The sequence below is a fragment of the Gordionus sp. m RMFG-2023 genome, chromosome 1 (genome assembly GCF_954871325.1).
Source record: "Gordionus sp. m RMFG-2023 chromosome 1, tfGorSpeb1-WG-v2, whole genome shotgun sequence".
Taxonomy (NCBI): domain Eukaryota; kingdom Metazoa; phylum Nematomorpha; class Gordioida; order Chordodea; family Parachordodidae; genus Gordionus; species Gordionus sp. m RMFG-2023.
The window spans coordinates 24,803,078-24,818,034 of NC_088775.1; positions in this window are offsets into that span (position 1 = coordinate 24,803,078).

Sequence of the window (14,957 nt, forward strand, 5' to 3'; positions counted from 1 at the left end):
TATTTTTTTATTGTCTAGGACATGTTCAAGAATCTTTGACGAATTTTCCTACTATGTATCGGTTGAGTTTTTGGCATTTAAATTGCTTCTCACTTGTCTTCTTACTAAATTTAAACTCAAGATTACTCATCTTCCTATTAATTGTTTAGAGAATATAAAAAAAAATAATAAGGGAGATTTATAATAGACTAAAATATTATTCTTGTAAATAGTTATGTTAAAAAAATCTATCCAATTTATTCATATTTCTTAATAGACAAAGAAAATTTCCAGTGGATCCTAAAATGATGTCTAATCTTTTATATTTCTAAAATTAATTGTCTTTATAAGATAGATCGAAAATAATACAAAATAATTTGATTGCTTATATTATACTAATTATGATGGGAAATTATTTATTTTATTTGAAAATGCTTTAAATGAATAAGAGCTTAATAATTGATAGGGCAGATATTAAATTTATCTTAATTGAAGGTCATGATTTTAACAATAAATTACCATGAGAGATGTTCGGGGAACAAAAAGGGTTATATTTTAAACAATTAAAAGGAATATGATTTTAATAAGTATTCAAAATACCTTCCAGAGGTTCCCTATTCTGTAACTTTTTGAATTAAAATATTCCTGCTTTTTTGAATATGATAATAAATTTTTTTTAGATATTAGTGGGGTCAACTTTTTGTCCATTTATATAAAAATTAGTTTTGACTTTATAAGATATTCCATTTTAACCAAGGTGGTTATTAAATAATATTTGGATTTTATGGGATTTAAATATGATGCAATTATTTATTAAATGTCATACCTTGTAAAAATTATATATTTTTATATAATAATTTTATATCAGAGCAGATAAAAATTCATTTAAAAAAACAATTATAAATGATGAGAGTAAGGTTACATATTTATAACTTCTTTCTCTTTACAGGGCAGTCTAAAAAATTAAATTTATTTTTATTAATAATAAAAAAATTCGCTTTTTAAAATATGCAACGTATTTTATATTTGTATCTTGTGTAGGTAAGTATTCGAAAATATTAATTATCATTCCATTTTATCAAACTGGTATAATGTTTTAAAATGAATCCCATTCCCATTGTAAATCCATAGGTATTATGACATCATATATCCCTTTCTGAATTCAGGGGATAGTTGATACCACAATTAAATAAATATGCATTTAAAATAGTGCTGTATTTCTAAAAAAATCGAACGCGTTCACGTTCACTTTCAAAAAAAAGGAACACGTTCAAAATTTTATGATAAATTTTTTTTAAAATTTAATTTAATATAAATAAATGTCATATTTTATAACACAATATATTAGCCATGTTAAAAAATAATATAGTTTTATTTTGATAATATAATTATCAATTCATTATTAAATTTTTATAACAATTATTTTTCAAATTTTAATCTGATAGACAGGAACACTTGGCAATACGGCATTAGCTATAATAAAAGCCCTCTCTACAGGGGCAGATGAGGGAATTGTGGTATTATACTTAATAAACAACTCCTTTAACGTGGGGGATTTATTAAAAACATTTAATGATTTGTCCTTTGCTTCAAAAAATTGAGATAAGGTATCCTCCTCCAATCCATTCTCTACTTCTTCGACAAAAAAAAGGATATCTCGAAATTAACAGTTCTTGCATTATCATTTCTAGGGTTTTCAAAGCATTTTTTTCAATAACGCTATAAGTTTATTTTTAATAGGTTCGTTCTGTGGAAGTTTTATCCATGGCCATTGAAGTTTGAATGCTGGATGTATAATTGCAGAAAGAATATATTGATCCTTATATAAATGTTCAAATCTTTAAAAAAAATAAAATATATGTAATTAATTGAGAGTAATAGGTTTAATACCTTTTACAATGACATATAATAATACCTAGACTGACGATTCATTCATTAAAATGCATTTTTAAGCGTCGTTAAAAGCAAATCAGCTGGACCCGCCATTTTGGTAACCTTTATAATAATTATTTTCATGTTAAAAACTAATATTAAATTGATAACTTACTTTCTTATTATCTCGATGATCAGGCAATTCTTTAATAAAGTTTGCATCAGATATAATATAAAATTAGGCTCTCGTTTAAAATTTTAATATTTATTACAGTAACCAAGATGGCGTCTCTAGCTGATTTGTATTGATGTACACTTTTAATGAATGAATCGTCAGTCTAGGTATTATTATATGTCATTGACCTTTTATTAATTCCATCTAATACTGCGTTTACCAATGGTTGACCATATTTGAGGCCACTAATTTTTTTTTGATTTTAAAATAACTATCATTCAGTGGCGTAGTTAGGAATTTTCCTTAGAGGGGGTCTATACATATAAAAGTTGGCTTCGGCCATTTTGCCCGGCCTTCGGCCGGGTTTATCTTACAATTCATAACCATATCTTCGATAAAATATAATAAATATATTTTTTAAATGCGTCAATAATATGTTATTATAATTTATTAGATTATTCTCAATGACTTTATAATAATACTATCCAGAATAATTTCAATAGTAATATAATATCCTTCCACAAACATCAAAACCAGAAAAATATAATTCATATAAAATCACTTTTAAGTCTTTTGAACGTATAATCTAAAAAAAAATTTTGCTCTGGGAGGGGTCCAAACCCGAAAACCACCCCCGTAGCTACGCCACTGCTATCATTATTGTTGGGGTCAAATATCCCAAATGCAATTTTTATTCAAATGTAATGATTTTACTTAGTCATATTATATAAAATAAAATAATTAATATTACAATCAAATGTCGTTTTAAATTGGAACTTGAAGATTTTGACACTGATATAATACTTTTTGGGCACATTTTACACTTGGTAAGCATTTAATTAGTTCCTTCAATATAGGATTTTACTGTAAAACATCTATTATATTTGACCATGGTTATGTTAATTCATCTGATTTTGGATTTTCAGTATCAGATGATGAGGATTAAATAATAATATCCATGCTTATGCTAATCTATTAAATTAAATATAAACAATAATATTCAAATTAATAAATTATAATAATGGCGTGTTAAAAAAATTGAAATGTGAAAAGGAAATACAGCCGATTAAAAAATATAAATAATACTTTTTTAAAAAAAATTCTGATTAATATTAAATTTTTCAAATAAATAAAAATAAAAAGGAATTTTAAAATTGAACGAACGTTAAATGTTCGTCAAAAATAAAAGGAACGCCGTTCATCATTTTTTTCAAAAAAACGAACTTCGTTTACAACACTAATTTTAAATAATTTTAAAAATTAAACTTATCTTATAGAAAATGACTATAAAATGAGAACTTGAACAAATCATGCAAATTAATTTAAATGTTGCGTAATCACCTCTAATTATTTAATTTTATCTTAAAATAAATCTAAAATTTAGCATAAATTATATTCCCATTCCATACAAAGTTTATAAAAAATAGTATTGAACTGGAACTCTGACATGCTAGAATGATACTTATTAATTATGAATTATAATAATTTTGATATATTGAAAAAAATATACTAATCTTTGTACAATTATTGAGGAATAGATGTCAGAATTAGCATTATCAGGTTAATAATTTAATTGAATAGATTAATTATTTTTATAAATAATACAATGATGAATGCTAAATCTATATGCTATTAACAATTTTACAAGGTAAGCAATAGCATCTCAACTAGATTTGTAGCTCTAGCTGGATATTAGCCATTCTTATATTTTACATCTAAAAGACGTATAACTTACAACTGCATCTCCTTTCATTTTTTTACTAATTGAATATCACTAAATTAAATTTAAAATAAATGCCAACTGGAATAATTAAATCCATAATAAAGTATGTGAATGGCATAAGGTAGTCTGAATATAACTAAAGATGATGGTATTTTTTAATAAGATTGTACTCGTCTGCCTCTTAGTCTGTATTGTTCTAGAAACTCCCATAATGATGATATAAAAGTATAAGATTAATAAATACTTTCAGAAAGTTTGATATTATTGATTTTGGTTTTATATGTAAGTATCATACCAATTTTTAGGATGTTGTTTCCAAAATAACAATCCAAGTAATAATCCTTATCTTACCATTGCTGATTTTAGCATTTAATGTACAAAGGTTCGAATTTTATTCTTAGTCAAATTATTATAATTCATAATTAATAAGTAGTAGTTCTCTAATAAGTGAGAGTTTCAGTTCGATACTAATTTTTATAAATTATATAAATAAGAATATAAGTAAGCTCTAAATTGTAATTTTATATGATCAATTAGAGGTTATAATGCAATTTAAAATTAGTTTTCATTATTTCTTTAACCTAATAACTTCCCATAAGATTAGTAAAATTTCCAAAATGTATATTAATAGGGGAAAGGTTTGGGGCATCTTATTCGGTGGGTAGAAAGAGTTCGAGATGCTGTCATAATACCCAGAGATTTTAAGAACAATGGGGAAAACCTTGACTCAGTTTGGATTTAGAATGCATTCATAGTGATACAATGCGAAACAATTCTGCATAAATACATTCAGGGTTAGGGTTATATCTAAATATCGTTTGCGATTTCCCTATCAAAGTTATAAAGTCAAGAAATTTTTAAAGTTGTTTTCTGTCTTTATCCTAACCTGAGCCAAGTTTTCTAACATTATACATGTTAGGGATAAAACCATTTTTTCTTTGCATCATAAATTTTTCTTCCATTTTTACTTTATCCTCCATCTCTAATATTTTTGAAAAAAAACTATTTTCTGGTTATCATATATTAAACTACTGTTATCATTGTCCTTTTTTATAAGTATTTTAATTGAGGTATAAGGAGTTATAGTGACATATAATGATCTTTTATATTTATACTCATATAATAATTTATAAAAATATTAATTTCACCATTATTCCTTGATGAATGATATCAGAATTATTTGAATAATTTAATATGACATACTTGCCTTCTTATTTCTTTAAATGTAGATATTAAATTGATATCTATTCATATTTGAAATCATAGGAGTTTCCAAGTTGAGATTATATTTTCAACTGAGGAATCAAAAAATTTACTAATGCCTTTCAATTCATATGGTTTCCAATTTATCTCCATATTTTTTTCCTTTTTCAACAGTATTTTTATAATTTATATAACTTTTATAATAAAGATTTATGGCGGATTTACCATGAAAAATACAAATCGATTTATATTTTATTTTCTACACAATGTTTACACAATTAAAAAAAATTTGGATCCAAAATCTCATAGATTAGCGAAATCACTATGAATGCAAAGTATAAATATATTTTTCGCATAGTTCACGTATGACATGTGATTCGTGCTCCGCTAAGAAAATGGCCCTAAATTTTATCTTTATTTTTGTACACTTACTTATACAAAATAAAAATATAAAATGTATTTGCATTTTTAAAATATAAATAGGGGAGGCCAGGGTTATATTGTTTATAAAAAAAATAGAAGTTATATTAAAAATAGATAAAGCAAATTTTCCAAAAAGTTTAAACTTATTTTTATTCTTTACATATATCTCTACGGTATAAAGTAATATTTAAGAAAAATATCTTTTAGTATTTTATTAATATTAAATTTAAAAAAATGAAAATCTATAACAATTATGAAAAACACCCGGAGTACCTATTATCCTTTGGAGTTGCGTAATAGCACGCCTTTATTTATAGATTTTTTAAATAAAAATATTAATTCTAAAGGTTCATCTATATTATATATATGATCAACAAGAACTTGTTACTTAAAACTGTCATATAATTTACGAAAAATAAGTCATTCTACTTCATATTGTCATTCAGAGCCTTAGACAAATTAGGAGCTTCTAATGTTCATATAAATTTAGCCTGATTTTTTTAAAAAAAATAATCCCTGCTTAAAAATGGCAAATACCTATCCCGTCAAAACCTGCCCCAGACCTTCAACAATTAATTAAAATTTACATTGAAGATATTAAATTACCATAAATATTGTTAATTTATACAATAAAATTGAGTATCTTTTATTATTTAGAATTAAGATTTAGCCTGGATAACATTTATAAAATAATTTATTAGTAAAAATGTAAAAATTTAAAGTTAACTATGACGTGTTAAAATTCAAATTTGCATTTAAAATTTCTCATGAGCAATTATGTGAACATTTTTAAACCTATTTAAGCACCTTGTTGAAATACATATTTGACTTTAACTTCAAATCTCAAAGTTTATTAGTTTTTAAATTATTTGAGACGAAATTATCTGCTCCGGGATATCACTATTCCCAGTTTCCTTATAACCATACTGACAACTAAAGTCCTTTAACTAAATTTGATCTGAAACCACTCACCCAATGTCTGACCTGGGCTGTCATATTTAATTTTAAATTATTTATTTTTGAACAGGTAGCATCTTTTTTTCAACTTTTGGACAGGCCCAGATTTTTATTTAAAAAATTTTAAACTCTAATAATAGCGATCTGTATTTTCTTAGTATTTTACTGTCATTTTCAATTATCAAGTATCATTTGAAATTTTAACAACATAATAATATATTTTAATAAAATTATAATAGATAAGATTGAAATAAAGTAAGGATTTAGTTCCTATATTTCAAAATCAAAATAATTTTAATTATTAATTTATGTGATTTATCCAAATCTTAAAATTTCTTTTTATTCTTTATTTTACAAGTTTATATGCTATTGTCTTAATCTCAAGATATTAACAATAAAATGATCAAATTGTTAATAATTTTTTAATTATAACTAGCCATTCAAGAATATGTACAAAGTAGAGAGACTTGTTTAAAAAAAATAAACTATTCTAGTACAAAACAGATTTCAAGATCTTGGTTAAATTATTTCGCATTAAGAAGATAAATCAAAGCTTTTGCATGTGATGAGTAAACTCGTTTTATTTAGAAATAATAATTTTATATTTAAATGATATTAAATTCTGAACTAATTGTTGTAATTGTTGAAAAAAGAAGAAATAAATTTAATATAATACATAAAATGTCAGTTATTTTCTGACAGGGGAATTAAGTTTTCCTTGGGGGAAGAAGAGGAGGTGATGAACACATGATGGGTTGATGGGAAAGGATTCTTTTGTTACCATTTTGGGATGAAGAGTTTGGATTAATTCGAGAAGATGTCAGCGAGGAACTAATAATGGACCTTTGGGACATGAAGAATTAGATAATTAGATATTTATGATTTGTAATTTTTTTGATAATGTATAGATATTGTTGTTGGTGTTTTTTAATAAAGAAATTTGAGTCGTATTCTTATTCTTATTATTATGAAAGGATGGCTTGTAATATTGTTACCGTTGACAGGATCGGATCTATCTAGGGATTAATGTGAAATTACAACGCAAGTACTAAAAAAAAACTATAATGAGATTAAGGATTGGGTTTAAGGATTTCTATACTTTTATATTTAACTTAAAAGGTGTAAGATAGAAAGTATGTAATGAGTATTAGGCAGAAATATGGAAATAAGATCAGGAATTTAAGACAGTAATATTTGGTATATTATCTTATGTCTAGATGTATATGGTACATATAATTTTGATCATTATTTGGTATGCCTTAAAACTCATTGAATGGTGTTATAGGTATTCCGTCATAGGAAGCTGAAAGACCTCATGAACAGCAGGACAGAAAGGATTGTTAAATATTTAAATATGTGAAATTTATGAAAATATATATGGATATAGACTTTTGTAATAAAGTGTGTATTATTTAATTATGCATTTTGGGTTTGTAAAGGGATGAATATGTATGGGATAATTTATTATTAATTAAGGTTAATATATTGCATAGGTAACATATGATATATTTAACTATGAATTATTATTTATAATGTTAATATATTGTATAGGTAACATATGATATATTTAATTATGAATGAGAATTTGAAGGAATTGAAGTATGATGAAGTCAGAATAATATCTATAATGTTAGATGTGGATAGTTATTTTGATTTAGTGTCTGCATTTAGTGTATATATAAATTGGATAGGAATTTGTATGATACATTAGATGGTGTATAATATTTTTTTTTTCCAAATTATGAAATCTTTATATTTAATATATATATATTTTTTTTTAAATTATAAATTTTTATAAGAAGTTTTATTTGCAATTATTATATTATTTGTGTGGTAAGCAATGATGTGAAGGGAAAATATTTTTACAGATAAGGTCAGCCCGTGTTGAGGGGTATGCCTTGAGGTGAAAATATTGTTTAGTTTGCATACTGGGGAAAGTTTTTTTTTTTGTAAATTTATGCTGCATAATACATTTTTTTTAATCTTTTTAATAATTTTATAACACATCACATTTTACTATTTAATTATGAACATATTTTTAAAGAAAAGTCTCAAATTATTTTATACTGTGAAGGTATATTAAAAATTCTTTACATATATACCATATAGCCCATTATATTATCAATTTTTGTTACTTTGCATTCTACATTTTTGTGAATTTGTGCTAATTGTGATGACAGAGTTAGGTAGAAATGGTATATTTTTCTTAGGATACTGAGTAATTCCTAGATGGAAAATATTGTATTTTCTACATATTATATATTTGTTCCTTCATATATAATATTAAATGTATTTATATACGTATGTATTGTAATTTTATTTATAATCTTTGTTCGGCCAAGTTTCGCAATTATTTTTAATACCTAAAGATGGATTTTTATATTCATTTTAGGAAATATTTATAAAGATGTAGCTTTGTTTTTTTCACATGATAGAAGGAAAATTACACGTGTTGAAATTGCATTTCACACTTAGACAATGTTTTCACATTACATTATTATATGTAAGATCATTATTTCCTAATTACCATGAATCATACCCTAATAATGTATATTATAGCTAGTAGTTCCCAAATGTCTTAAAATGAATAAATTATTATGTTTTGCGGATATTACATTGTCCATATTAATGTTCCGTAGATTATAAATGCAGATACCTGGCGATTTTATATTGAAATGTACTGGAGTATTATAAATCATTATAAGGGAAGTTGATTCGACAGATTCCCTGAACGTCTTCAAGGCGTCTTGATACAATTCAAAAAGGTGATTCGATACAATTCAAAGGGGTGATTCGATACAATTCAAAGAGGTGATTCGATACAACACCACCACAGAGAGAGGGACGCTGGGCTTGTGAAGGGTGGGCGTGTTGTAATTGTTGAAAAAAAAAGAAATAAATTTAATATAATACATAAAATGTCAGTTATTTTCTGACAGGGGAATTAAGTTTTCCTTGGGGGAAGAAGAGGAGGTGATGAACACATGATGGGTTGATGGGAAAGGATTCTTTTGTTACCATTTTGGGATGGAGACTTTGGATTAATTCGAGAAGATGTCAGCGAGGAACTAATAATGGACCTTTGGGACATGAAGAATTAGATAATTAGATATTTATGATTTGTAATTTTTTTGATAATGTATAGATTTTGTTGTTGGTGTTTTTTAATAAAGAAATTTGAGTCGTATTCTTATTCTTATTATTATGAAAGGATGGCTTGTAATACTAATTATTTTAGATTTAAAAAAATAATACAAAGATATTTCATTTATTTCTAATAATCGTGAATTATATATTTTAATAATATTCTAAGTAACACAATAAATTAATTATATAATATTCCAAAAGTATAAATATTTCTAAACTTATGTGTCCACAAAGGTAATTTTTGAATTCCTATAAACAATGGCCTGTAAATATTGCGTAAAAATTACGTGTACATTATGAAACAACTAGTTTCCAATGCATAGGCGTAGCCAGGGGGGGGGCAGAGGAAATTTTCCTCCCCCTTCAGAAATTTATCAGTTTTTGTGAATATCATTTTAAGCTGATAAAAAATATCCTCCTTAGTCCTCCCCCTATTCCCTGACCCCCCCCCCCCCCCCCAAATGTATGCATATATCTTAAACAATAATTTGAAAGAAAGAATGTAAAAGTTGATATTTTTCTATAAAATTATTCATCATAATTTATACATTTTTGGAAAAAAGCATTTATATAAAAAAAAGTTAACCAAAAATGTTTTTAAGAAATGGAATATAAGCCAAAGATAAGTCTTAAGAGAAAAGTGAAATATATTATAATTATTAATAATAGATCCATAAAATTCTAAATAATATAATATATTTTTTTATAAAGTGAGTAATTTTAATTTATTTATCTTAATAAAAGTAAAACATAATTATAAAACTATTGATAAAATTATATCATAAATTTAATAAAAAAATTATAGCACAATACAAACAGTGGAATATTATATGTCGTAGATTTACAGTATATCAAATTTTATCAATTATCATATGACAATCAAGTAATTTTTAACAATATAGCGAATTATATATTTTACAGAAAATTATAAAATATTGATAAGGACATCAGAAAATATCTTTTAAAGACATTGTGGGATGGATAATATGAAGATTAATTTTTAATATAATTTTTTATTTAAAATAAATAGATGGCGTTAAATAATTAAATGTAAATTGTTGCTATAGTTATTATCAAGAGCAATGATTAGTAAAATTTGTTAAAATGTTAACTGTAATATATTCTCTAACTGTCAAATATGTCAAGTGGAATTTTATCTAGTATTTTGTAACGAATTCTATATAATAGAGGAATATCAACTATATGTCTATACTTTTTATAAATAAATTTTTTATAATTGTTTGGAATAAATTAATACCATGCTTTTATATTAATGTATATATTTATAATATTTTATATAAACTAATAAAAATATATTTCATATTTGTTACAGGTTTATTTTTTTTTATTAAAATTAACCTCCTATCTTGTAAAAATATTTTATAAAATGGGGTCTGGGGGCGAAGCCCCCAGTAATTTTTTTATTCCCCCCCCCCCCTTAGAAAAATCCTGGTTACGCCTATGTTCCAATGAATTTATTTATAGAAAATTACATCTCAAACACTCTCAAACTTCTGAAGAAAGAAAGGAGTTTTATTTGTTAGGTTAAAGTTCAGAATCTTTCTTGGCGCAGACCATCGTTTTTTTTGATAAAGAAATAATATAAAAATTTTCTTATATTATATATTATTTTTTTGTAAAGATCGTAGCGTTTTCTTTTTGATATTTGATTAATTTTTATAATAAAATCAATCAATTCTTAAAATTCATTTATGATTTTTGGCAATTTCTAATGGATTTGTGAAAATTGATAATTTTAAAATATTTAAAAAAGTAATATCATATTTTTCAGGAATTCTTGACTTCCTTCGTGTATTTCGAAATATATTTCGAATACGCATTCAGATAAATTGTAATGAAATTATATATTAAATTCATATACTCTATATCTTTTCAACAGGAAAATAAATAATAAATTTATTGTCCAACGAACTATAAACAATTTTATTTAATTTTGTAATTATTTATCAGATTTCTAATTAATTCCAATTATTGGTATAAAAGTTGAAGACATAGATTTATTCAAATCATAGAATATGCTACTCAACAAGCCACCCAAAAATTGATACCAAAAATGGGGTGCCAGATTGATTTTCCTTTAGCATAATTTTGTGAAAATAATATGTTGTAATATGTAAATTTTAGATTAGTTAAATTTGTACTTTATATTTAATTTGCATAAAGAATTCTTTTGGATTTATTATTATAACGCGTGATAAAAATATTATATTTGAATAGTTATTAATATTAGTTATAAAGAAGATTAAAAAAAGTATAAAAAGGCCAATTTTTACCATACAAAAGAATCTTTTATAATTATTAACTTTTTTGTATTTTATATTTTTTTTATTTTTTATTATTTTTACTTTTATAATTTTGTTAATTTGATAATGTTATAATTTTGAATAAAGAGATAAATTGATTTCATGATTTCGTGATTCCTAATTATTATTAATTTCTTTTTTATATATATATTTCTTTTTATATTTAGGTTTTGATTCACAACGACAAATCACCTCTTGTGACAATGGTGTTGGAGAAAGGAGGCGACAGGGCCATTACAACTTTCAGTCTAATGCAAATCAATAAATACGGTGGGACAAGGAGATGTGTCAAACTGTATTATAACAAAAAAAAAATTTCAGAAGAACGTAAGAAAAATATATAAATAAAAGTGAAAAAGAAAAATTATTTTGATAAGATTATGTTTATGTAAAATATAAAGTCTAAAATTAAAGACAAAGGTAACATTCATAGTAGATAAGATATAATTGTGTTTAGTTATTTAAAGGTGATAATTAGGAATGTTATATTTAGAAGTTACTGGTAAACTAAAAACCATTAGAATTTTGAAACTAATAGAGACTATGATATTTTAGATTTTAGAATTATTATTAATTGATCACTAGAAATAATTATGACAAAGAAAAAGAAACATAAATTGCGAAAGTTAATATTAAACTAAGAGTTTGCTAAGATATAATAATTAAAAAATTCCGTGAATAAGATTAGAATATAACTTTATTGTTAGAAAATAGTTGATTAAATTCTTATTGAAGATTTACGTTTAACTTTTATTTTAAGGGCTGCGAGAGATAAAACAGCCTTAAGGATTAATGTGAATGTAGTATATCAGGTTGTAGATTAACCAAAAATCTTCATAAAGAGAAACGGCTTTCGTCATTAGAAAATTTATGCCGCAATCGAGCTCAATTAGAGATCGGATTTTTATTTTTTTGAATCATAAAAAAGATTTGAGATCAATTATGCAACATTATTCTAATAATAGTAGAAAGAAAAACATGCTTTAGAAATATATGTCCTTGTTTTTCAACAACGTGTGTTGTAAACTTTAATGATTAGATTTCATAAGTTCTTCAAAGACATGGGATGAAAACCATAGTGATTAGAGTTAAAGGGTTGTTTATAAACGTTAGTATGAAAACTTTTATGATTAGATGTCATTGATTTCTCAACAACGTATGTATGGAAAGAGATTTATATATTTCAGCAGTTTTTTTAAAGACTTGAGTGTCAAAGTGTACTTGAGGAAATAAATACACAATGATAATTTAAAAAAAAAAAGGATTTTGATATATATTTTAGAATAGGATTTTTAGATATAAATTTAGTATAGACATGGCTGAAAAGAAGATGAGGATCAATAGCTAAAGGATGAGTACAAGTAAATTTTTCAATGAAAATATGAGTCTAGGCTTCTTAAGGGGAGAGGGGTGATAGAATTTGATATATTTATATAATTTATTATAGATATTTTTGCTACGTATTATAAATTTAAGATTTAGTATAATTTACGCCATTTATTAAAGGCAGAATTAGTTTAGAGGAGATAAATGTAGACATTAGGATAAAGTTGGTATATTTATATATTTTATTAGTATATTTGAATTAGATAGTTTATTTTGGAGAATAAATATAAAAAGTGATAAAATATTTCAGAAGTTATTTAAATAGATTATTTTAGGTAGAAGTAGATTAGATGTGATTACCTGAAACCTTAAGATAAAGTCGATATCTCAGCAAGGGCAGACTGTCGTAGAAGACCCGGAAGTTTAAAAGATAGATACGATTACAAGAATTAGAGGCAACAACCAATCGAATATAAAAAGTAGAAAACAAGCGAATTGATAAAAAGTATGGTCAAGACGTAATGCTTCAATCGTTAATCGCTGACAAATAATAGCCAATTATTACCGAGACTTTATTCTAAGATACGGAAATCGACAATCATAGGAACAAGAATTCGTGAAAACCATCGGTTATCGCAGACCAATCAATTGTTTATCGAGATAAAGAGCTAAACGTGGATTACAAGAGAATGATAGAAAACAAGCTACGATAAATTGTAAAAAAAATTAAGACAGACTATAAAAAACAAAAGTGGAATAAGAAACTGGATGTCATCGATAATCGTTCATCAAGTATGGATCGTGGAAAACAGGCGTTTATCAAGTTCGTTAGTCGTCTACAGAGATAAAAAGCTGATCGTTTCCCAGGGTGACAAGCGACAGAAAATTCAAAAATTTCAAGCGATGATCGAATACAGACGGTCGTTCGAAACCAAGAATACTAGACAAAAGTCAGCCTTCGTTAGAACTTAGAAGACAGCAAAGATTAAGAAAAATAGATATGGTGTATATACGAGGTCAGTAGTCGAAATCGAAAGAAGATTGATTATTCGCAGAATGTTGGATTTAAGTGGGGAGGTGTTGTAATATGTAAATTTTAGATTAGTTAAATTTGTACTTTATATTTAATTTGCATAAAGAATTCTTTTGGATTTATTATTATAACGCGTGATAAAAATATTATATTTGAATAGTTATGAATATTAGTTATAAAGAAGATTGAAAAAAGTATAAAAAGGCCAATTTTTCCCATACAAAAGAATCTTTTATAATTATTAACTTTTTTGTATTTTGTATTTTTATTTTTTATTATTTTTACTTTTACTTTTATAATTTTGTTAATTTGATAATGTTATAATTTTGAATAAAGAGGTAAATTGATTTCATGATTTCGTGATTCCTAATTATTATTAATTTCTTTTTTATATATATTTCTTTTTATATTTAAGTTTTGATTCACAATGACAAATCTCCTCGTTGTGACATAATATTATTTATAAATATTTTATTTTAAGCATAAATTTTTAAGTTTTTAAATAAAAAATAATCATATAAAATATATTGTTATTTTAACTAAGTATTATTGTATTCTATTTCCATTTTTTAAAATGTTCAGGTGAGCATTTCCAAAAATATATATTTATTGCATTTCAAATAAGAGATCACAATGAAATAATGCAAATAGGATTAGCAATTTTATTTTAACATTTTCATTCTGGATGAATAAGATTATAATACTGAAAAATTGATTTATTAAAAAAAGCATTTTTCAAATAACAATTTTTAACCCCAATAAATATGTACGCACATCTAATCTGATAAACGTTTA